The sequence below is a fragment of the Bubalus kerabau genome, chromosome 3 (genome assembly GCF_029407905.1).
Source record: "Bubalus kerabau isolate K-KA32 ecotype Philippines breed swamp buffalo chromosome 3, PCC_UOA_SB_1v2, whole genome shotgun sequence".
In the NCBI taxonomy this organism is placed as follows: domain Eukaryota; kingdom Metazoa; phylum Chordata; class Mammalia; order Artiodactyla; family Bovidae; genus Bubalus; species Bubalus kerabau.
The window spans coordinates 121,192,705-121,219,825 of record NC_073626.1 but is presented as its reverse complement, the minus strand read 5'-3'; the positions used below and the strand labels follow the sequence as shown (position 1 = coordinate 121,219,825).

The 27,121-nt window shown below is 35.5% G+C and overlaps 1 protein-coding gene and 1 pseudogene across 1 annotated transcript in view; one reads left to right on the top strand and one right to left on the bottom strand.

The window, feature by feature from the left end:
* DPP10 (dipeptidyl peptidase like 10) overlaps nt 1–27,121 on the bottom strand; it is an 802,980-nt gene that overhangs the window by 408,713 nt on the left and 367,146 nt on the right. The window lies entirely within an intron of this gene.
* Nucleotides 669–22,111, top strand: LOC129647992 (mitochondrial import inner membrane translocase subunit Tim17-A-like; annotated as a pseudogene).

Genomic DNA, 27,121 nt, shown 5'->3' with positions numbered 1-27,121 from the left:
ATTTAAACATGTAAAATATCATGCATGAAACGAGTTGCCAGTCCAGGTTCGATGCACGATACTGGATGCTTGGGGCTGGTGCACTGGGACGACCCAGAGGGATGGCATGGGGAGGGAGGAGGGAGGAGGGTTCAGGATGGGGAACACATGTATACCTGTGGTGGATTCATTTTGATATTTGGCAAAACTAATACAATTATGTAAAGTTTAAAAATAAAATAAAATTTAAAAAAATAAATAAAGTAATATTTACTCATTACAGAAAATTTGTATAATGATAACATACCAAGGAAAAATAACTGAAATTTTAATGTGTTTCCTTACAAAACTTGCAGTTGATATCTCAACATAAGTCAGGGCTTACATCCCCTTTACTCCTCTTAAAATTATAAATTAGGCATTATACCTTACCATTAAAAATTCTCCACTGGCTATTTCAAATGTTTAATAGTTTTAGTTCAAATGGACATTATATAAAGAAAAATAAATTAGGGCATGATAGTTGGAAATAAAGAAAAGAAAAAGCAAAAACATTTTAAAATATAATAAAGTAAATGTAGATATTTTAGCCCTGAACATAGTTTCACAAAATAGCACTGATGAATTTTTTTGTTGTACAACTAATTAATACATCTAAACAACAGATGCTGTGACTTTTCAAATGCATAATGACATACCTTTATCAATTTCCATTTTCAGTTAAATCTCTAGAGATTAAAATTGATCACTGCACTAAAGAAACATATAATTGGACCATAAGGTAAGACTTAATTGAATAAGAAATTAATTTAGTGGAGTAAAATGGAAGTATTGCATTGCTTTTAACAGAAACAACTTTGAACAACACTGAAATAAGTAACTAGAACACTGCTTAAAAATTCACTTGCTGACAATCAGACTCTGGGAATATAGGATGTTTAATAATGTAAGAAAATTGTTATTAATTCTATAGGCAGGTTTATAAAAAGAGGCAATAACCTTGGGCAATAAGTCTGATTTTTAAGTTTGTTTGAAATAACTTCTCAAGCATATTTATTTTTTTTTAATAGTGTTAAAGTTCATTAGAAAAACTCAATTGATTAACAAAAAAGGCTGATGAGTCCAACTTGTATAAAGGAATTAATTATATTCTGTAAGAAGCCTAAAGGTGATTTTTACCTAATTATAAACAGGTCTTATACAAATTTATATTCTTATAAGAAAACATCAGATAAGAACACAGAAATATTTTATTGTTACTATTTTATACATCAGGGTAGGAACTGGGAGAAAAGTAGAGGCTTATTTCAGTTTCAAGTATTGGAAGCCCCAACCCTAATGGATTTAACTCAAAAAATAGAAGAAAAAAAAAACTGCATTGTCTGTGACTTCAAGGTTTCCATTGCTGCAGAGGCTCAAATGATATCATCCAGGCATAGGTAGTATACTACAGTTTTGTTCTGTCTTTTTCAGATGGCTTCATTCTAATAGGCTTTCCCTTTATGATCCAAATATCAGTAAAATCTATTGCCTCTCACTTTCAAAGCCAACAGGAAAAATTAAGATTCTTCTTCTAGGATTCTCAATAAGAGATTCATTACCCCTTTGGTCCTCATTGGACCAGGGAAACATTCTTGCCCTGGGTGTTAGGGGTGTGTGATGTACTAACAAGCATAGGACTAAATCTCATGTTCACTTCTACTGAAGTTTGGGTATGTATTTTTTTTTAAAGGAGAAATTGTTTTGTGGATGCCAGGAAAGGGTCAAGTGTGGATAAGGGAAATAGACAACAGATCTACTATACAGTGTATATGAATAGAGGTAAACATTTTATTTATGAAGGGTATTTACAACAAAAACAATGCCTCTCCAAACTGACCATAAGAGGACATTTTATCATGCAGGAAAGTGCAGCACAGTTGATTATAAGTGTGTGTGTGTGTGTGTGTGTGTGTATGTCTGTGTGTAAAACGGGTACGTGGTTGCAGAAGAATGGGCCCATAAAAGGAAATATTTTTAGTAATTGTTAAAATTCTGAGAATATTTTCCAATTTACTTGGGGCCTTGCCATATTCCTAAGTCACACTTGCCTTAGAGGAAAATTATTTTGCCTGAAAGCATAAGATTGTTGTGGCCCACTGGGGAAGCTGGCCAGGAGGATTGAATGGGTTTGCCAGGATGCATTCTACTGAGGTGGGAGAAAACATGTTGGCAGCAGATTGATCTGAGACTGCTGAGGAGATGTAGATGTATGTCCTGGAAGAATCACAGATCTCCATCAAAGTTTTATGTCTCCCGTTGAGTTGTTAAGAGACTTCAGATTTGCCAAACAATGGACTGAATTACAAATTAGTCTTTCCAATAAGGATAAAACCTAAACATACTATTTAAAATCAATCATTTAATGGTATAACACCACTGTGGTGGTAATGATGCTTTTTATCACTGTAACTGTTTTCCTCAAACTACTGACCTCAACCCCAACTCTGAGCATGATTAACCAAATGTGAATGTTAAACACCATGGGTAAGTTCAAGGTCTGTTCCTTCAACAATCTTCTTCAGCTATGAAATTAATATCAATATATAAAAATATGTGTGTATATTTTATATATATATATATGGGTTTCCCTGATGGCTCAATGGTAAGAAATCCACCTGCAGTGTAGGAGACATGGGTTTGATCCCTGGGTCAGGAAGATCCCCTGGAGAAGGGAATGGCAACCAATTCTAGTATTCTTGCCTGGGAAATCCCATAGACTATATGTGTATATATATATATAGACATATATTCTAGGCATGCATATATGCATATATTTATGAAGTATGGTTTAGAGATTTGAGATAAAAACTGACTTTTTTAATTCCCAAGTATTTAATTTTTGGAGTGGTTATATTGGCTATCTGCAATTTACTGTTGTCATTAGAAATAAAAAAAACAAGTCCCAATTAGGTATCTGAATGATATATGCAAAAAATTGCAGTATCTTGTAGTATGTGCCCAATAAGTGATCCTGACTTTGTTGATGATGGAGGTACCAAAGCCAATTATGATGATTTGGCTAGCATTAAAAAAAATTCTCCACTTGACTTATATTTTATTCTTATCAGATATTGCTTAATCATTAAAAAGTACAGATACTCTTCCTAAAAGGAAATATTCATATTTTCTTATTTATCACTTTACTTAGAATAGAACTGAATATATAGTTGGTATTTATGTGTCTCACTGAATTAATGTCTAAATCTTTCCATTTTGTGCATTTATATAATCATCATATACATTCTACGAGGACTATGCAAGAATAAAAAAGTTACAAGGGTTAATTTCTCACTGAATAATATAAGCTATAAAAGGATATTAAGGTCTAAAGCCAATGATGAGTGGAAACAACTCAATGTGATAAATTAATGAATAGATAAACAAAACGTGATATATTCATACAATGGAACATTGTCAATAAGGGAGCCGATGATACATGCTACAGGAGGGATGAAGCTTGAAAACTATCTAACTGAAAGAAGCTCTTCTAAAAGACCCGCATATGGTATAATTCAATGTATAAGAAATGTCTGAACAGGAAAATGCATAGTAATAGAAAGTAGATTACTGGTTACCAGAGATGAAAGGGAAAAGAGAAGAGGAAATAACTACTAATGAGTACCAAGGGCAGTGAAAATATTTTAGAAATAGATAGGGGCAATGGTTGGATAATTCTATGAATATATTAAAAGACAATGAAATGTATACTTTAAAGGTGTGAACTTTATGCTATATGAATTTTACCTTGATAGATTTATTAAAATAAATAAATCAGAAGAAAGGTAAAGAAGACCAAAGAATAGAAGACTGAGAAGCTAAAAAAGTTTAAAAAATACATTTTTAGATTTATTTTGGCTATAAAAGTAAAACTGCTAGTGGAATAAAAAATATATGTGCTACTTACCTGATATTTGTTCCAACTATTCAAAATAAAGCTAAACTCTTCATCATCTTCAAAACAAAAATGGTTTGTTTCTGTGTTCTGGTTGTAATCTGTAATTCATCATCTTCTTTACTTTGAACCTTCTCACCCTTACTTCTATTAACACAGGCTCTACACATAGTAGATCATGAATAAACTGAATATTTAACATTAGACATACAGATTCATATTATGAGAGTATTTAGTTGGTTTATCAGTAATTTTTACAGATTTTTTTTTTTATAAAAGTAGTCCTGAGAGCAAAGTTGAGCTTTGAAGAAGATCCTCATTATGAAACCAGGAAAATCACTATGAAGTCATAATTAAGTCAAGGGTGAGCAATACCTTAGGTATGTTGTGGCATTAAGTCATCTTCCCTACTACAGTTTCCAAGACAGCCTCAATTAAGTCTCTTGTGAAGGCACAAGGGTACCTGATCCATTGGCTCCTTGGGGTGAGCACACTGATTACAGAATCACAATGGGAAAATGTGTACCATGCAGAGACTTCTTGAACCAATATTTCCACACTTTATCTTCTAACACTGACACAATCAATGATTCACATTTCTCATCTTATTAAAGGAACTCTGGGTTTTCTTAAATTTTCTATTCCTTGTCATCCTTCCAAAAATGATTTGTTTCTAATACCCTACATCATTCAAGCCACCTGTTTGTACAGATGGCAGTTTGCTTTCTAACTTTTATACAAGAGCTAAAGATCTAGGCCTGACAAAACACAAGAGTTAACTGTCTCTTTGCTTTGTTTCTCCAAGTTTGAAGTGAAGGAGTCAGAGAGAACATTTTACAAATAAAATAAGCATTTTATTTCACCTTTTTTGTCTCCCATGATCTTTTAGAAAACATGAGATTCCTTGCATTGGAAATTATGTTTCTGCTTCAAAAAGATGAACCTTCCTGTCCTCTTCCTAATATGACATTTTTCACATCATTAAGCACATAGGAGCCCCATCTGCAAATCCTGCCCCAAATCACCTGCATTTCATCCTCATAACATTTGCCCTGGTACACAGCTGGAAGCACAAATACAACAAGCTAGTAGATAACTATGTTTACAGATGCAGATATAATAGAGAAAACAATCACTATTTGTGTCCTTATTAAAGTATTCTGATAAAACAAAAAAAAACACAGTTTTTTTAGTGTATGGTTAGAGTAATCAAACAACTATTTGTCAAATGTTTACCATGTTTCTTGGAAATACGAAGGGGAGAAAATGGCAACTAAAATTCAGTCAGTAAAATAAAAATAAAAAGTTATATGGCATATTGTTTGGTGTTTTTGTGGTTGAGTTTTAGGAGTTCTTTAAACATTCTGGATATCCCTTATCAGATACATGATTTTCAAATGTTTTCTCCAATTCTGTGGACTGTCGTTTACTCTACTGATTGTGTCTTTTGATGTAAACATTTTTTTCATGAGCCTCAAATTTTCTGTTTTTTCTTTTGTTTATATGTGATTTTGGTGTCTTACACACACACACACACACACACACACACTCGCACATGCATACACATAAATCATTGGCAAATGCAATGTTGTGAAGCCCTTCTGTTCTGTTTTCTTCCAAGATTTTTTAAAAGTGTTAAGTTTTCAATTTAGGTCATTGTTCCATTTTGAGTTAATGTTTGTATATGGTTTTAGGTAAATGTCCAACTTCACTATTTTTGTGTGGCAATATGCAATTCGCCCAGCATCATTTGTCAAAGAAAAAAAAAAGTCCTTTCTCCCATGAATATTCTTAGAACTCTTGTCAAAAATCATGTGATCAATATGTTAAGGTTTATTTTCGGATTCTCTGTTTTATTCCATTATTATCATGCATGTCTGTCATCGTGCCAGTATCACACTGTTTTGACTACCATAGCTTTATAGTAGGCTTTGAAATCAGGAAATCTGGGTCCTCAAAATTTGTTCTCCTTTTTCTGGACCATTTTGGCTATGTACAGTCCCTTTGATTCCATGTGAAATTTAAAATGGGGTTTTCTATTCTGCAAAAAAGTTATTGCTGGAATTTTCACAGGGATTTCATTGAATCTGTAGATCCCTTTGGGTAGTACTTAAATCTTAACAATATCAAGTTTTCTAACTGCTAAATATGGTATATCTTTCCATTTATTCATATTTTGTTTAATTTCTTTAAGGTTCCATGATATTTCTTCTTTAAAGTTGGATAGAATTGACCATTGAAACAATTAGATTCAGGGTTTCTTTTGTTAGGAGATTTTCAGTTACAGGCTTGCTCTTACTGGTTTGTTTGTTTGTTTTTTCCTTCATCACTTACTAATTGTATGTTTTATTTTTCTAGGAATTTGTACATTATCCAAATTGTTGATGCTTTCACTATTCTCTTAAATCCTTTTTTATTTCTGTAGACCCACTAGTAATGTCCCCACCTCCATTTTGATTTTAGAGATTTGAATGTTTTCTCTATATTTCTCTCTTTCTAACAGTCCAAGTATTTAAAGATTTGTCCATTTTGTTGATATTTTTGAAGAATAAATTTTTGTTTCAATGTTTTAGTTTTTCTATTATCTATTTTATCTCTGTTATTTTATTATCTCCTTCCTTCTAGCTTTTTGGGTTTAGTTTTTTCTTCTTTTTCTAGTTTAGTAAGTTATAAAATCAGGTTGTTGATCTGAAAGCTTTCTTCTTTCTTAATGTAACTGCTGACATTTATAAATTTCTCCCCAGCACTGCTTTCACTGTCCCCAAGATATTTTAGAGGTATTTTCATTTTAATTTATATCTAAGTTTATTTTACTTTCCCTTGTGATTTCTTCCTTGTTTCGTTAATTTTTAAGAATGTGCTGTCTCATTTCCACAGATTTGTGAATTTTAAAGTGTTTCTTATGTTATTGATTTTTTAACTTTATCCCATTGTGATCACAAAACATATTTTGTATGACATCTACATTTTAAAATCCATTGAGATTAAATTTGTGAACTAACATATGGCCTATTTTGAAAAATGCCCTATCTACATTTGAATAGAATGTCTGTTCTCTTATTTTTGGGTAGATTGTTCTCTCTGTTAGAGGTAGGTGGGTGACTATGTTGTTCTAGTATTCTATTTATTTATCTTCTAGTTTCTAGTTATTATTGCAGAGATACCTAATTTCTTTTAATTCTATTTTTGCTTCATATATTTTGATTATTATTACATATATAAATGTTTATAATTGTTATATCTTCTTGAATTGAGCCATCTGTTAATGTATAATGTTGTCTTTTGCAAACTTTTTTAATTTAAAGTATATTTTAAATATTAGTAGAGTCACAGATGCTCTCTTTTGGTTACTATTTGCCATATCTTCTATATTTTGGCTTTAAATTCTTCTTGTCTTTGTATTCAAAGTGAGTCTCCTATAGATAGAATTTACTGATTATATACTTTTATCCATTTTGATAATCTTGTCTTTAGGAATTTAATTGATTTACATTTAATTACTAATGTAAATTATAACATTTTTACTGATAAGCAAAGACCCCTGTCATTTTGTGTGTATTTGTGGTCTATGAGGCTCATTATTTTTGTTGTTCTTCATTTCCTGCATTAATCTTCTTTTGTGTTTAGTTGATATTTTATAGAGAAATATTTAAATATCTTTCTCATTTCCTTTTGCGTATATTCTATAGCTAATTCTTTGTAGTTACTGTGGGGAGTACATTTAGCATCCTTAAAGTTGTAGCAGTCAATATGAATTTATACTAGCTTAACTTCAATAACATACAAATTGCTGCTTCTATATAGCTTTACTTTCCTACTCCTTTTAGTTGTTGATGTCACAAAATTATATATTTACATATTGTATGTCCAAAAACAAACTATTTTAATGCATTAGTATCTTAAATTATGTAGAAAATAAAATGTGGAGTTACAAACCAGTTTACAGTAATATTAGCTTTTAGACTAATACATTATTTTTAAATGTATTAACCTACTATATCATATAGAAAACCAAAAAAAAAAAAATGAAGTTACAAACCATTGCTACAATAACTATAGATTTTATAATTTTCTATATATTTACCTTTATTGAAATCTTTATTTCTTCTTACAGCTTTGAGTTATAGTCCAGTGTCCATTCATTTCAACATGTATAGCTCTCTTTTAGAATTTATTGCAGAACATTTTAACACTATTGTGTTCCTTTATCTTTTATTTACCTGGGGATGTCTTAATGTCTCTCTCACCTTTGAAGGATGGTTTTTCTGGATATTGACTTTTTGGTTGAGCTTTAAAAAAAAATTTTTGGCACTTTGCATATACCACCCTACTGCCTTCTGGCCTCCAATTCATCTGGTAAGAAATCTGCTGATAATATTTTTGAAAAAATTTGCATTTCAATTATTTTACTTTTCAGCTCCAGAATTTCATTTTGGTTTATTTGTATGTTTCCTGTCTTCTTATTGATATTTATATTTTGTTTATATATTACCTTTTTCACATTTTCCATGTCTTCCATTAGCTGTATGAATATGTATAAAATTGTTTAAAAATCTTTGTCTAGTTGATCTTCCACCAGACTATTTCAGAAACAGTTACTATGGTCCCTTTGTTGGGACAGTTATTGAAGGTTTACTTTTCATTTACGTTTGAATAGGTCACAATTCCCTGTCCCATTTTATGCCTTTTTACCTTTTGTCGATAATTATTCATTTAAATGTAGTATTGTGATAATTCTGGAAACTAGATTATCCCCCTTCCCCAGAGTTTGCTGGGGTTTTTTTGTTTTGTTTTGTTTTTGATTATTGTAGGCTAGCTGAGCTGAAGATCATTGATGTATAAGCTTATGAATTTTTCAAATCTTTTCTGATACTGTGCTTTCCCCTGGGAATGAAGGTTTCAGTCTTCAATGTTTGGTTACCAAAATGGAGGGGGGAAAAAAAAAAAAAGAATGAAAAGAAAAGGCAGGGGTGGAAGATGCTAGCCCTTTAAATATCACTAGAAGTCACTTCAGCCAAAAGAAGGGGAGCTTGCAACACTAGAGGTAGGTATAACAGAGATCCCACTTCTTTGTTTGTACCTCTATGATCAGAAGCAACAATCAGTAATAAGAACACTGATCACTAATAGTTAGAAAGTAGGGTCCTTTTTGTTCACTCTAGCTTCTGCAAGATTCTCCTGGAATATATCCACTGCTTTCTGCCCCAGCTTGAGGTGTGAGGGACGGGTAGCTGGTACTGCACTAAGAGTTGAAACTGACTGATATCATCTATAATTTGCTATCCAAACCTCCCCCTGGAAGTTACAAGCCTTAATAGACTCCAAGGTTTCAAAATAGTTATATCAGACTGATTCTGTCAATACAATCATCATCTAGGTGGGGTGACAGATCCTGGTGTTTTCTATTCATCCTGCATTTATGACTTAAATAGTAACACAATGTATTTTAGAAATGAATGGAAATGTTAAAAAGGAAATTAAAGTTCTATGCATTCTTGAGATAACTCACTTTATGTGTTACCTTGACTGGGTGAAGGGATTCTCAGATAGGTAATAGAACATTATTTCTTTGTATGTCTACGAGCCTGCCTCTGGAAGAGATTAGCATTTGAGAGAGACTGAATAAAGACCACCAATGTAGGTGGATAGTATCTAGTCCAATGAGGTTCTAAATAGAACAAAAAGGCAAGAGAAGAGTGGATTTACTCTTTTTGCTTGAGTTGGGGTGTCTCTTTTCCTGCCCTGAGATATTAGTCCTTCTGGTTCTTGGCACATCAGACAGAGACTGAATGGACCCACTAGTATTCCTTGTTCTCTATCTCTATCTCTCCATTTCCCTCCCTCTTTCTTCTTCTCTCTAGATAGATGATAGACAGACAATAGAAAATTGGCCTTGTTTCTCTAGAAAACACTTAAAAAGACAATATAGCTAGCTCTATCTTTTTATATTAAATATTTTAAATCAGACTTGATGAATTTTTATGTCAATTATAAACTTATTGATTAAAAGCTTATTGTAAATCCTTTAATACAATTTTATACTTTTGTAATTATATAAGATATTCTTTTATGCAATACAAAGTTGAAGGAAATGGCAACTCACTCCAGTATTCTTGCCTGGAAAATCCTATGAAGACAGAGGAGCCTGGTGGGCTATAGGCCATGGGGTCGCAAAGAGTTGGACATGACTGAATGACCGAGCATGCATGCAGGCATAGTTGTATAAATCAAGTTAAAAATTACTTATGTGAGAAGTCACTATGTTCAAAAGTCACTGTTGAAGTACTGCTATTTCTTATGCTTCCAGAGTCTTTGTGGTTGAATTCCTAAGAAGCCAAGTCCATATGGTCTCTGGTGCTTTTTAAAATGTCTGCTTCCATGTGTTGAACCCATTAGAGCGTTGCTCAGAGGCAAGAAGACCATTATAACTTCTTATCCTCTTATTTTATAGAAAATATTTGCTTTCATTTTTAGAGCAGCATGGTGCTAAAATTTAGATTTCTGAGGTTAGGGAACTTTCACTTAAACCTTGAGATAAATCTAGATGCCCTATTATAATTAAAAAAAAAAAGAATTTCACTTTTGTGATTATGGACACACAATATAATTAATAGCTCCTTGTATAATGATGTATCTGATGTTATAAGACAAAAGAATTCTAAATAATGACAGGATTTAGCCATTCCTGGGTTCAAGGACTTTATATCATTTCAAATTAGCCTGATTTCCAATTCTACTGCTAACAAAATTTCAACCCCAATAAACATATACCAGTCTACAGAGAATCTCAAAGTTTCAGGTTATTTTTGAGCCTATAGCCCTTCAGTAGAATGCTCTCTCTCTCTTTGTTCCACAATAGTTTTATGAAAGAGTCAATGATAGGTCAGTCTCCAAGCATTGCTAGAAAATATTCATACACACACACACACACAGCTGCAGTTCCATATATAAAATATCACAGGAAAATAATCATTTTCCTTATCTCATACACACAAAAAATCTATACCAAAAAAAGAGCATTAAATAGTTAATTTATTTTGCTAAAATCTTCGGAATCTAAGTAAACATAAAGTTAGCCGTTTTCTAGAATGTTGCATAAAACTGCACTCTTTATGCTCCTACAATATTCTCCGTGGCAGTCAGCCAGACAGAACCTTTGGAACACTGAAAACTCATCTTGGAGCTATTGAAGTTTATTCTTGCCCATTCTGAAAAATTGGCTGATATTGATAATTGTTATAAAAAGTTTACCCCATGAGTCTCATAGGCTGCCAAGAATATAATTGAGCTGAAATGGAAGGCTGGTATTAAGCTTGCATCTGGTTCTGAGTCAAGGAGCCCTCACTCTTTGACTAGCATCAAGGGAAGCTGCCTTCATTTGGGGAAAACAGATGGAACAATTTCACTATAATGGAGTTCATTTTGAGAAACTGTCCCAGCTTGTCCAACCTAATGGCAAGTTGGATAGGATTTCAAATAAATAATAAACACCTGTAGGAACTGAGGTTACTAGCCCTGGCTCAAAAAAAAAAAAAAAAATCAAATTAGAAATGATTTATTAGGCATCTACAATGCATGAAGCATGATTCCACTCATGATTTTACCAAACATGATAAAATAATATTATAATGATAATCTTATAATATTACATTATTATATATAATAATAATATAATAATATTCTTAAAATGGAATCTTAAGTATATCCTGTTGTTCCTGACACAACCATTTTCCTGGATATCTTCTCAATTTTCTCTCATGATCTGCTCAAGAGTGGCAAATGTATGCATTTAATCAAGTATTTTGAATCTCTTAAAATTTCAACTTGACAATATACTTCAGCAACAAAATTCAATAAATAGTCATGTTTATATTATATATCAGGCAATACCTAGTCTATGTACTAAAAATACAAAACATCCTCACTCATTTAGTTCAGAGTTCAGTAGGGGATATAGGCAAATAAAACTATTTCAGTACAAAGAGTACAGTGATTAACAGTAAAGCTATTTAGTATCGACTAAAGGTAGCAATTAGCCACATTTAATGTAAAACTCTAGGCCAAATTGAGATATACTTTATAAAATATATACTGCATTTTGAAGACAGCATAAAAATTATGATACCTTATTTTTATTTTTTTAATTTTATTTTATTTTTAAACTTTACAATATTGTGTTGGTTTTGCCAAATTTATTGAAAAATAAAATATTTATTTATTGAAAAAATAAATAAATAAATAAATTTTATGTTCTGTTTCTTACCGAAAAAAAAAAAAAGTTAACAGAAACTGGTGAAATTAATTGTATTAATTTATTTTGTTTAATACAGTATATCCCAAATAACATTTTGACATGGAGTAAGTATTAATACACATTATTTATTATTAAATATATTAAATATTTAATATATTAAATATATAAAATATTAAATATAATATTCAATATATTAAATAAAAATTATTTATTTTTCAATAAATAAATTTTCAATAAATAAATATTTTATTTTTCAAAAAACTGTATTAGTTTTGCCAAACATCAAAACGAATCTGCCACAGGTATACATGTGCTCCCCATCCTGAACCCTCCTCCCTCCTCCCTCCCCACACCATCCCTCTGGGTCGTCCCAGTGCACCAGCCCCAAGCATCCAGTATCGTGCATTGAACCTGGACTGGCAACTTGTTTCATACATGATATTTTACATGTTTCAATGCCATTCTCCCAAATCTTCCCACCCTCTCCCTCACCAACAGAGTCCATAAGACTGTTTTATACATCACTGTCTCTTTTGCTGTCTCGTACACAGGTTTATTGTTACCATCTTTCTAAATTTCATATATATGTGTTAGTATACTGTATTGGTGTTTTTCTTTCTGGCTTACTTCACTCTGTATAATAGACTCCAGTTTCATTCACCTCATTAGAACTGATTCAAATGTGTTCTTTTTAATGGCTGAGTAGTACTCCATTGTGTATATGTACCACAGCTTTCTTAACCATTCATCTGCTGATGGACATCTAGGTTGCTTCCATGTCCTGGCTATTGTAAACAGTGCTGCGATGTACATTGGGGTACACGTGTCTCTTTCCCTTCTGGTTTCCTCAGTGTGTATGCCCAGCAGTGGGATTGCTGGATCATAAGGCAGTTCTATTTTCAGTTTTTTAAGGAATCTCCAACGTAAGACCAGAAACTATAAAACTCCTAGAGGAGAACATAGGCAAAACACTCTCTGACATACATCACAGCAGGATCCTCTATGACCCACCTCCCAGAATATTGGAAATAAAAGCAAAAATAAACAAATGGGACCTAATTAAACTTAAAAGCTTCTGCACATCAAAGGAAACTATTAGCAGGTGAAAAGGCAGCCTTCAGAATGGAGAAAATAATAGCAAATGAAGCAACTGACAAACAACTAATCTCAAAAATATACAAGCAACTCCTACAGCTCAACTCCAGAAAAATAAATGACCCAATCAAAAAATGGGCCAAAGAACTAAATAGACATTTCTCCAAAGACATACAGATGGCTAACAAACACATGAAAAGATGCTCAACATCACTCATTATCTGTTAACTTTTTCAATGTGTTCTTTAGAAAATTTATGAATTAAATCACATTTGTACTCAGATTTTTGTTGGACAGCTGCTGCTGCTAAGTCACTTCAGTTGTGTCCGACTCTATGTGACCCCATAGATGGCAGCCCACCAGGCTCCCCTGTCCCTGAGATTCTCCAGGCAAGAATACTGGAGTGGGTTGTTGGACAGCACTGGTATATATACTAGACCATCTGTCTTCAAAACTCATTCTATCACTTAGCTGTGAGACATTAGGCAAGTACTAGTTTTTGCAGGTTTTTTTGTTTTTTGTTTTTTTTTGCTTCAGTTTCATTATGTATAAGAAGAGGCTGATAAAAATTACAGTTGTTTACTCAACAGGGCTGTTGGGAGAAGTAAGTGAACCAAAAAAAAAATCTAAAAGGCAACTATTATTAAATACATAAGCATTAAGCAAGCACATAAAAAGAGCACCTATCTCAGGTCAGAAGAAGTAAACTCCAAGAAGAAGTTAAAAGAGAAAAAAAAAAATTACAGTTTCATTAAAGCTTCAAAAAATGTCAGAAAACTGTCCTACTGTAATAGGAAGATAATAGAGACAATATGAATAAAATCATAAAACTTGAACTAGCCATAGTCCACTGCAGGAACTGAAAGTGTTTTTCAAGGTGTAAGATTGCAAACTTCCTGAAGGCAGTGGTGGGAAGAAACACTGAAAATCCAGGTCATCACACTGCCCAATACTGCCCAATACTATTCTAAAGAACATATGAAATTAGGTTGTTGTTCAATCACTCAGTCGTATCCACCTCTTTGGGACCCCATAGACTGCAGCACTCCAGGCTTCCCTGTCCTTCACAATCTCCCAGAGCTTGCTCAAACTCATGTCCATTGACTTGGTGGCGCCATCCAACCATTTCGTCCTCTGTTGTTGCCTTCCTGCCTTCAAACTTTCCTAGCTTCATGGTCTTTTCTAATGAGTTGGCTCTAAGCATCAGGTGGCCAAAGAACTGGAGCTTCAGCTTCACCATCAGTCCTTCCAATGAATATTCAGGACTGATTTCGTTTAGGATTGACTGGTTTGATCTCCTTGCAGTCCAAAGGACTCTCAAGAGCCTTCTCAAACACCATGGTTCAAAAGCATCAGTTCTTCAGCACTCAGCCTTCTTTATGGTCCAACTATTACACCCATAAATGACTACTGGAAAAACTATAGCTTTGACTAGATGGACCTTTGTTGGCAAAGTAATGTCTCTGTTTTGTAATATGTTGTCTAGGTTCGTCATACCTTTTCTTCCAAGGAGCACTGGTTTTAATTTCATGGTCGCAGTCACCATCTGCACTGATTTTGGAGCTCAAGAAGATAAAGCCTGTCGCTGTTTCCATTGTTTCCCCATCTATTTGTCATGAACTGATGGGACTGGATGCCATGATCTTTGTTTCTTTATACTATATATATATATACATATATACATATATACACACAGTTGCTCAGTCATGTCCAACTCTTTGCGACCACATGGACTATAGCCTACCAGGCTCCTCCATCCATAGGATTTTCCAGGCAAGAGTACTGGTATAGATTTCCTTCTCCAGGGGATCTTCCCAACCCAGGGATCGAACCGAGGTCTCCTGCATTGCAGACAGACGCTTTACCATCTGAACCACCAGGGAAGCCCATTGTTTCTTTAATCTTGAGTTTTAAGCAAACTTTTTCACTCTCCTCTTTCACTGTCATCAAGAGGCTCTTTAGTTCATCTTTGCTTTCTGCCATACAGGTGGTGTCATCTGTATATCTAATGTTATTGATATTTTCCTCTGTAATCTTGATTCTGCTTGTGCTTCATCCAGTCCAGCATTTCACATGATGTACTCTGCATATAAGTTAAATAAGCAAGGTGACAATACACAGCCTTGACATACTCCTTTCCCAATTTTGAACCAGTCCATTTTTCCATGTCCAGTTCTAACTGTTGCTTCTTGAACTGCATACAGATTTTTCAGGAGACAGGTAAGGTGGTCAGGTGTTCCCATTTCTTAAATAAATTTCCACAGTTTCTTGTGATCCACTCAGTCAAAGGCTTTAATGTAGTCAATGAAGCAGAAGTAGAGGTTTTTTTGGAATTCTCTTGCTTTTTCTATGATCTAACAGATGTTGGCAATTTCATTGCTAGTTCCTCTGACTTTTCTAATCCAGCTTGAATATCTAGGAATTCTCACTTCACATAGTGTTCAAGCCTTTGAAAACTCTGAGTGTTGAAAAACTTTGAGAATTACTTTGCTAGCATGTGAATGAGTACAATTTGCGGTGATTTGAACATTATTTGGCACTGCCCTTCTTAGGACTCAAATTTAGGAATTCCCTCTATAAAATTAACTGTATTGTTTTAGGAAAGCCAAAGGAGATATACAAAGAGAATAAATTAAATGTGAGTAAGTGATGTTATGTAGGAGGTTACTAAGGTATTAATGAAAGAATTTTTAAGGAGAAAGGCATATTTTCTTCTTTCTCACTCTAAATTCTCACAGCTATTGATAGCTAGACAGTTGTTCTTTTCTATTATTGAGTCTACTAAGCCAACAAGCCTCTAAAACTTGTGTTCACTTAATACACCCATTGTAAGCCAGGTTATGAAAATAAATTTTGAATTTCATAAATTGGACATGCCAACCAAAATAAATACTAATGCTCAGGTTCTATTACAATATCAGATAGCCACCAACACTCATAAGATTTTGTAATTTATAAAACAAAATCAGTCTGAGAGGTCTACTTTCCAGGTGAAAGAGCAAAGGTTAGAGCAACCAGGAAAAGGTTCCTCTTGTTTAAGAAATATAAGAAGTGTTAAAAGGTAAACTAAGCATCACTACAAACAAAGCTAGTGGAGTTGGTGGAATTCCAGTTGAGCTATTTCAAATCCTGAAAGATGATGCTGTGAAAGTGCTGCACTCAATATGTCACCAAATTTGGAAAACTCAGCAGTGGCCACAGGACTGGAAAAGGTCAGTTTTCATTCCAATCCCAAAGAAAGGCAATGCCAAAGAATGCTTAAACTACCGCACAATTGCACTCATCTCACACGCTAGTAAAGTAATGCTCAAAATTCTCCAAGCCAGGCTTCAGCAATACGTGAACCATGAACTTCCAGATGTTCAACCTGGTTTTAGAAAAGGCAGAGGAACCAAAGATCAAATTGCCAACATCTGCTGGATCATGGAAAAAGCAAGAGAGTTCCAGAAAAACATCTATTTCTGCTTTATTGACTATGCCAAAGCCTTTGCCTGTGTGGATCACAATAAACTGTGGAAAATTCTTCAAGAGATGGGAATATCAGACCACCCGACCTGCCTCTTGAAAACCTGTATACAGGTCAGGAAGCAACAGTTAGAACTGGACATGGAATAACAGACTGGTTCCAAATAGGAAAAGGAGTACATCAAGGCTGTATATTGTCACCCTGCTTATTTAACTTATATCAGAGTACATCATGAGAAATGCTGGGCTGGAAGAAACACAAGCTGGAATCAAGATTGCCGGGAGTAATATCAATAACCTCAGATATGCAGATGACACCACCCTTATGGCAGAAAGTGAAGAGGAACTAAAGAGCCTCTTGATGAAAGTGAAAGAGAAGAGTGAAAAAGTTGGCTTAAAACTCAACATTCAGAAAATGAAGATTATGGCGTCTGGTCCCATCACTTCATGGCAAATAGATGGGGAGACAGTGGAAACAGGGTCAGACTTTACTTTTTTGGGCTCCAAAATCACTGCAGATGGTGAGTGCAGCCATGAAATTAAAAGACATTTACTCCTTGAAAGGAAGTTATGACCAACCTAGATAGCACATTGAAAAGCAGAGACATTACTTTGCCAACAAAGGTCTGTCTAGTCAAGGCTATGGTCTTTCCAGTGGTCATGTATGGATGCGAGAGTTGGACTGTGAAGAAAGCTGAGCACTGAAGAATTGATGCTTTTGAACTGTGGTGTTGGAGAAGACTCTTGAGAGTCCCTTGGACTGCAAGGAGATCCAACCAGTCCATTCTAAAGGAGATCAGCCCTGGGTGTTCTTTGGAAGGAAAGATGCTAAAGCTGAAACTCCAGTACTTTGGCCACCTCATGCAAAGAGTTGACTGATTGGAAAAGACTCTGTTGCTGGGAGGAATTGGGCGCAGGAGGAGAAGGAGATGACAGAGGATGAGATGGCTGGATGCCATCACCAACTCGATGGACATGAGTCTGAGTGAACTCCGGGAGATGGTGATGGACAGGGAGGCCTGACGTGCTGCAATTCATGGGGTGGCAAAGAGTCAGACACGACTGAGCGATTGAACTGAACTGAACTGAATTGATCTGAAGCACATTATGTTTTTTTTTTTCCAAATGTCTGTTTAAGGTCCAACTCAAATTGGACAATGTCAGACCAAAAATGCTTAGGAGCTCCTTGCTGACAGAAGTTAGGGAAAGTATTTTAATAGAGAAGACACAGAAGAAAAACAAATCTATTATTTGATTGGCTATAGCTTTAAGCAGTTGACTTATTTGGAAAATCCTAGCAGGCAGTTTGTGTTCAGTTGTTCTTTAGTTTTTTTTTTTTTTTTTTTTGGATTTGGGTGCAATGATTCTGGCTTAGGCTCTGGTTTGTTTAGTAGGCATCCAAAACATTAGATCCACTTTACTCTAAGGACTTCCTTGTTTAATTAATTAATTAACAATAGTCAAAGTTATATGTCATAAGAACAATAAAGTAGTAAGAAAGGAGACTGTTCTGGGAGGAATAATGGTAGACAACATTATAAAAAGTGAAATGAACATATATGTATGTATCAGTTCAGTTCAGTCGCTCAGTCGTTTCTGACTCTTTGCGACCCCATGAATTGCAGCACGTCAGGCCTCCCTGTCCATCACCATCTCCCAGAGTTCACTCAAACTCACGTCCATCGAGTCGGTGATGCCATCCGACCATCTCATCCTCTGTCATCCCCTTTTCCTCCTGCCCCCAATCCCTCCCAGCATCAAAGTCTTTTCCAATGAGTCAACTCTTTGTATGAGGTGGGCAAAGTACTGGTAGTATATTCTAAATTGGTGATAGAATAACCCATAACTATAAGCAACCAGCAATAATACCTGAAATAATTTTTTTAACTTTGATCTGCATCCTTTCTTCCCTCCCCTAGTAAGATTCACTGGTTTGTCTTCAATGTCTTAAACAGCTAGATACAAACAGCACAGCTGTGCCAACATTCAAGGACAATACCAAAGTGCACATCCCAGTCTCACAGTTGGTACCCGCCCTAAATATTTCTCCATAGTGTGTTATTAACATACTTCTCAAAGTCTGCTGTACTCTACCTCTTTGATACACCCTATCTCAGTGTTGAATGTGCCACTGGAAGACCAGCAGCTTTGCCTTATGTAAGGCATGCTCTTCCTCCCATGACAGTAGTGTTCTGAACAGTGTCATTGACAGACCATATTTATTACTCTCTCATGGTTCAACCAGTACTCTTGCCTGGAAAATCTCATGGACGGAGGAGCCTGGTGGGCTGCATGCAGCCTATGGGGTCGCTAAGAGTCAGACACGACTTAGCGACTTCACTTTCACTTTTCACTTTCATACATTGGAGAAGGAAATGGCAATCCACTCCAGTGTTCTTGCCTGGAGAATCCCAGGGACGGGGGAGCCTGGTGGGCTGCCGTCTATGGGGTCACACAGAGTTGGACACGATTGAAGTGACTTAGCAGCAGCAGCAGCATGGCTCAACACTACAAACTTCCTTCCATGTATTTTCCTTATGCAAAAATTTTATACTTTAGGCTCCTTTGGGTTTAGAAATTAAACAACACAATCAACATTAATTAGGGGCTTTTTATTTGTTTGTTTGTTTTTTGGCTACCTCATACGGCTTGTGAGATCTTAGTTCCCTGAGGAAAAGTGGAAAGTGAAAGTCGCTCAGTCGTGTCCAACTCTTTGCAACCCCGTGGACTATATAGTCCATGGGATTCTCCAGGCCAGAATACTGGAGTGGGTAGCCTTTCCCTTCTCCAGGGGATCTTCCCAACCCAGGGATTGAACCCAGGTCTCCCACACTGCAGGTGGATTCTTTGCCAGCTGAGCTACCAGGGAGGCCCTAAACCAGGGATCAAACCCAGCTCCATGGCAGTGAAAGTGCAGCATGATAACCACTGGATCACCAGAGAATTCCCAATATTTAATTTTGAAAAGAATAAAATTTTAACTAAGATTGAGATGCACCTTCAGATGAGTGAGAACAAAAAGGAAAGAAAAAATTAGAAGTAAATAAAATGTAAAAGTAAATAAATATTGGACTTCTCTGGTGGTTCAGATGGTAAAGAATTTGTCTGCAATGCAAGAGACCCCTTCAATCCCTGGGTCGGGAAGATCCCCTGGAGAAGGAAATACTCCCGTATTCTTGCCTGGAGAATTCCATGGACAGAGGAGACTGACTGGCTATAGTCCATGGGATCACAGAGCAAATATTACACTAAATCATCAGTATTATTTTAGAACTTAAGCTTGTAGGAATCTATATTTTTACTGACCATTTATTAATATTAAATTGCAAACATAACTACTGGACTGGAAACGAGAGAATGGCATACCATATTTTGAAAACAATGAGTGCTGTAAAGAAGCATGCAGAAATACAGTGCTGGAAGAGCAGATTGGGGAAATACTCAAGTAAACAGTGATGGAATGTGACAGATGCTATTAAAATCCAAATCCACACAAACATTTAAATTTTTTCTCATCTGGATACAGTTTCTTCTTCTAGTCTGAACTGCAATTACAACTAATGGGCTTTAACCCTCTCAACCAGTGCCCAGTAAGAGAGGCACATTCACGCTTTCAAACATTTGGGCCATCTACTTGTTCATATGCTATGGTTTGATGCCCAGAATATTATTCTGTGCCATGAAATCTTGGTCCAGGATGAAACTGTAAAAAGATGGTGTAGTGACAGGATGATAAATGAAGTTCACCAAGATGAGAGCTTGGGATTTACTCATATTTTTGGCTACAGAAACAGATTTACCAACATGTCTGCCCCCAAAAGATTCTTCTATAATGTTTTAAAATCAAACATCTAATAACCACATTATATCAAAGGACAAAAGACAGAGCCTCTCTTTTTGTTGTGAGTAGACATTCAAATTCAAAATTCTTTAGAAAAGAGGACTTGTATAAATAAGGATTTTGTTTGCTTGCTGCAGTGATAAATATTTCGTATTTTGAAAATTCCCAATTAAAGTACAGACTTGTTTGTTGTTGTTTAGTCACTAAGTCATATCTGACTGTTTTGCAACTCCATGGACTGCAGCCCAACAGGCTCCTCTCTCCATGAGATGTTCCAGGCAAGAACACTGGAGTAGCTTGCCATTTCCTTTTCCAGGGGATCTTCCTGACCCAGGAATCAAACCCATGTCTCCTGCATTGGCAGGCAGATTCTTACCACTGAGCCACCAGGGAAGCCCTAAAGTACACACTACTGCTGCTGCTGCTGCTAAGTTGCTTCAGTCATGTCCGACTCTGTGCAACCCCATAGACAGCAGCCCACCAGTCTCCCCCATCCCTGGGATTCTATAGGCAAGAATACTGGAGTGGGTTGCCATTTCCTTCTCCAAAAAGTAGACACTAGGTTGCAACAATTCTACTTAGTGAGGTATCTTTCCCTTCAATCTAGATTTGTCTCATTTTAAATTTAATTAATCCAATGCATGTATATTCAATAAAATGTACAGATCTTAACTGATATCTAAGAGTTTAAGAATCTATCTTTTAAGTAAAACCTAAAGGAGTTAACTTTTCTTTAAAAATAATTCCATTCTGTGATTGAAGAACTTTTAAAAGGATCTTAATTCTTTAAACAAAGATAAAATTAAAGTCCAAAAAGTTTTGATTGTAGTAATAGAGAGACAGTGCTTTCTAACTAGCAGACCTTTAAATTGACTATACTCTAAATTCACACAGTACAAAATAGAGATCAGTAAATCTGTCTTGTGCTCTCATTATCTCAATCAGATATCAAACTGTTATCTAAAATTTAATCAACAATGTCCTTAGATTAAACTGAATTTAAAAACTTATTTAGCCGTGAAGTCAAGATAAAAGAGTATGCAGGCCCACCCTGCCCCTAGAGAATCATAGATGACTGCAGTGGGGACTTCAAGATGAGAAGCATAGATGGTGGTATCCTTCAAGAAAGCAAAGGTTTTCACAATTCTCTGCTGAGAGTAAAGCACAGGCTAGGAAGCAGTTTGACAGCTATTAAAACCAGGGCTCTGCAGTTGGACATAGCTTTGCAGTTGGGAGAGGTCTGCTTTCCACGAATGATTATAATATGGTTCAAGTCAGAGAGAAAGAAGATCCCTAGAACTCCATCAAGAGTGATGCTTTCACAAGAACCATGATGGCAGCAAGAAAGGTACCAGTAGCCATGGTTGGGTCAGCAGCAATGGGTGCCATTCTTCTGGCTTTAGTGGAAGGAGCTGGTATCTTGTTGACAAGATTTGCCTCTGCACCACTTCCTAATGATGCTCTGTTAGCTGAAGGCCCATCCAAGTTGCCTGCAGCCCAGTTACTATCTTTACATTTTGGAGACTATCAGCAGTATCAATAGAACTTCTTTCCCAGGATTTCTTTAATGAAATGAGTAAAGGACTTCAGATCTATTTTTAAAACCACAGGTGGGACAACTATGGCCAAATAGGCTATGAAGAGACATTTAGCACCTCTTCTTTTTAAAGGAACATGAAGTGGGGAGGTCTTAAAAGATAATACACTCATTTATTCACACTTAGATTGCATTTGTGATTGAAATAAATGCTTTAAATCTTTAAAAGGAAATACAGTAAGAGCTTAGAAGATGAAGGACCAAATGGCAAACAGCAATGAAGTGTTTAAGTGTTTCCTTGGGGACTTCTCTGCCTGGTTTTGTTCTGTTAGACAAACAATTAAACAAACAAACAAACAAACAAAAACTCCTGGCAATTGCTTTAAAAAAAAAAAAACACACAAAAAACCTTATTTTAGATTAATTTTAATTTAAAGTAAAGTTAGTCTTTCCTTACTGTTTTCTAATTGTTTTTTAAAAGACATACATTTATATTTTATTTTTCTTTAAATAATTTTCTTGATTCTCCTTTTTTCCCCAAATTCTTCCAACATCCATTTAGCAAACCTGGAACATAGCATTCAAATAAGGCCCTGACTCTGTTATCTCAGTTTATATTTGCAATCTCTCCTGACTGCTAAGGGTTATAATTTCTGTTTCACAAGGCTCTCAGTTCAGTTCAGTCGCTCAGTTGTGTCCGACTCTTCGCGACCCCATGAATCACAGCACTCCAGGCCTCCCTGTCCATCACCAACTCCCAGAGTTCACTCAGACTCACGTCCATCGAGTCAGTGATGTCATCTAGCCAGCTCATCCTCTGTCATCCCCTTCTCCTCCTGCCCCCAATCCCTCCCAGCATCAGAGTCTTTTCCAGTGAGTCAAGACTTTGCATGAGGTGGCCAAAGTACTGGAATTTCAGCTTCAGCATCATTCCCTCCAAAGAAATCCCAGGGCTGTTCTCCTTCAGAATGGACTGGTTGGATCTCCTTGCAGTCCAAGGGACTCTCAAGAGTCTTCTCCAACACCACAGTTCAAAAGCATCAATTCTTCGGCGCTCAGCCTTCTTCAAAGTCCAACTCTCACATCCATACATGACCACAGGAAAAACCATAGCCTTGACTAGACAAACCTTTGTTGGCAAAGTAATGTCTCTGCTTTTCAATGTGCTATCTAGGTTGGTCATAACTTTCCTTCCAAGGAGTAAGCGTCTTTTAATTTCATGGCTGCACTCACCATCTGCAGTGATTTTGGAGACCAGAAAAATAAAGTCTGACACTATTTCCACTGTTTCCCCATCTATTTCCCATGAAGTGATGGGACCAGATGCCATGATCTTCGTTTTCTGAATGTTGAGCTTTAAGCCAACTTTTTCACTCTCCTCTTTAACTTTCATCAAGAGGCTTTTGAGTTCCTCTTCACTTTCTGCCATAAGGGTGGTGTCATCTGCATATCTGAGGTTATTGATATTTCTCCAGGCAATCTTGATTCCAGCTTGTGTTTCTTCCAGCCCAGCGTTTCTCATGATGGAGTCTGCATATAAGTTAAATAAGCAGAGTGATAATATACAGCCTTGATGTACTCCTTTTCCTATTTGGAACCAGTCCGTTGTTCCATGTCCAGTTCTAACTGTTGCTTCCTGACCTGCATACAGATTTCACAAGAGGCAGGTGAGGTGGTCTGGTATTCCCATCTCTTGAAGAATTTTCCACAGTTTATTGTGATCCACACAGCCAAAGGCTTTGGCATAGTCAATAAAGCAGAAATAGATGTCTTTCTGGAACTCTCTTGCTTTTTCCATGATCCAGCGGATGTTGGCAATTTGGTCTCTAGGTCCTCTGCCTTTACTAAAACCAGCTTGAACATCAGGAGGCTCACGGTTCATGTATTGCTTAAGCCTGGCTTGGAGAATTTTGAGCATTACTTTACTAGCATGTGAGATGAGTGCAATTGTGCAGTAGTTTGAGCATTCTTTGGCATTGCCTTTCTTTGGGATTGGAATGAAAACTGGCCTTTTCCAGTCCTGTGGCCACTGCTGAGTTTTCCAAATTTGCTGGCATATTGAGTGCAGCACTTTCACAGCATCATCTTTCAGGATTTGAAATAGCTCAACTGGAATTCCATCACCTCCACTAGCTTTGTTCTTAGTGATGCTTTCTAAGGCCCACTTGACTTCACATTCCAGGATGTCTGGCTCTAGGTCAGTGATCACACCATCGTGATTATCTGGGTCATGAAGATCTTTTTTGTACAGTTCTTCTGTGTATTCTTGCCACCTCTTCTTAATATCCTCTGCTTCTGTTAGGTCCATACCATTTCTGTCCTTTATCGAGCCCATCTTTGCATGAAATGTTCCCTTGGTATCTCTAATTTTCTTGAAGAGATCCCTAGTCTTTCCCATTCTGTTGTTTTCCTCTATTTCTTTGCATTGATCACAAGGCTCTGCTGGGGTACAAATTGTTCTATATGATGATCCTTACTAAGAAGTCAAAAGTCAACATTTCAGATATCATTATTCTCATATTGACATAAAACTTTTCATTAAAAATGTCATCTGTCTCTCAGTTTGCCATATTAAAATGCAGCAGTTCAGTTCAATATATCCTAACATAATAGCAAGTTTCAGAGTCCCTTCCCTGCTGATTTTTGAATGAGTGGGATTTAGTTTGTGCATTGTGTGGGCGTATTATGCACATGTGTGACTGAGCATGTATGTATCATGCTTTCTCTTCATTGCTACCATTGCTGTCTATACTTCTGCTTTTCTTCTTTAACATTATACTAAATTTATCCTAGGTTTTCCAAGTTTCTGAGGAAATTCTAACCTTTTATATGAAAGCTAGATACCAACTCAGGATAATAATTGAAATTTAAGAAAATGTATGGAGAAAAGAGGTTAACTGTAATCAATATTCCCACTAAGGGCCAGGTACTTTCCATATATATGTCATTTCTTTAATATCTCTTCCTTTTTTAGGAGGATAATGCTATCACCATTTTAGAATCTGGAGAGATCCACTAACCTGCCCTTAGTCACACTGATACTTAGTGAAGAAACCAACACTGGACTAGATTTCTGTTCAATATCTAGACAAAAATCTCCATGTTTTAGTGCCATATCATTATGTTTCAAGACTCTATGTAAATTACTAATTATACAAATAATTAAAAAGTCAGATTTTAGAAAACTAAAGTTTTAATAGCCTTTTCAGTTTTTCACAAATGTAATACTATTTATATTATTCTATCATCTCAAATTTTAATTTTATTGTAAATTATTAACACTATAGATAGGACTACATTAGGTATATTATAGGACACTTTCATAAGAAAGAAGTTTTGGCAACAATCTTCAAAAACTGAAATAAGTTATTATTGATACATCAATTAAGAGTAGGTTTCTAATATCATTTGGGTATTATTAATATTCCTAGACATGTTGTTTGTAATAAGTTTCCACCAAACATATCAGTCTCTATTCTCAAGAATACCAGCTTCTGTAAAATGTTACCTGGTGCTCCAAATTATGGATTTCATGATTTTAAAAGTTCAGGAACATCACATTATAATTCCCATCTTAAACAATACAAAATGCATTTTAAAGAAACTTAAAATTTCCTGATAAATAAAGATCTGTGTGGACTGTTATTTCCACACAGTTTGTAATGCATGGGTCTATTCTTTTTTTTTAAAGGAAGAAAATAATTAAATCAGGGATTTGGAAATGAACACTTTGTTGATATGGATGACAAACAATGTTTTTCATACTTTTAAATTAGTCTTTACTTAAATAGTGAAGGTGAATTTTTTAAAAATAAGGTTAATCGTGGTTACCAATAACGGAATTTAAGAAAGTAAACTAATGGGGGAACCATAGTGTTTGGTTCAAGGCAAACTCAAAACCTATAGATATATCAACTAAATAATAAAAATGTTCCACTTATTATTTCTCACTTCCTATTTCAATATATTTAGCATTTCCTCAAATCCTAAAACATAATTTACCATACTTGAGCAAGAATATTCACCTATTGTCATTAACCTTTACATTATGTAATAGAATCTTGCCACAGGACAATTGATTTCAATAACTTTTGTTCCCCTTGGTGTGAAAAATATACTAGATCCTTCAAAATGTGGCATTTCCAATTCCTTTATCTGTTCTCATTTTTAGTCATATTTTAATATATAGGTTTACTGCAAAGTTCACATTTCACAATAAGACAAGCATACTATTTAAAGAAATAATCAACAGAGCTATTGGCAAAGCTAAAGAAGTTAACTGCTGAATTTATGAATACATGTTACTTCAACCTAGAAAGAGTCAAGTGCAATTTTTACATGCATGACAGGGAAAAGATACAGTGAATATTAAATAATACCTATTCCTTGTTTAAGATTCCTTGGACCTTTTCTCCTTTAAGATGGACCCCAAAACATATTGTATATTACATTGGTATATTACATTGGTGACTTGTCCTCTTGAGAATAAGTAAAGGATAACCAGAGCACAGAATGGTTAAAGAGAAGACAACAGAGTACTTAATAAAGGTGGAGCACAGGAGCACATACCTGTTCCTCTTGAGATTGTGAAAACTACTGTGCATGGATCAACACTGCACATAGATGAAGGCAACTTTAAACCCTGTACTCTCTAGGCTACTCTATCCCCCTTCTAGCCACACTCCTACTCATGGGGCAAGGATTCCATGGCCAAGGGTGTACCATAGTTATCCATTGGTAATATACCCATCTGGAGTCCATACCTGCCCAGCACTCTAAGAAAGTTTTACTGGATCCTTGTTTCAGAGCCTAGGAGAGTTCATTCCTTGGGTCTTTCCTCCTTTAGAATAGATTAAACCACCTAGGTGGACACTGCTGAGACTGACAAATAGTAGGGGACAAATAGTTGTTTCCAGAAGAGTGTGAACATTCTCCCCATGCAGGCTGGGGTATCCACATGTTTGTCTGAGGCTCTAAAGGCACTAAGATGATAGGTTGGCCACGTGACAGATCCCA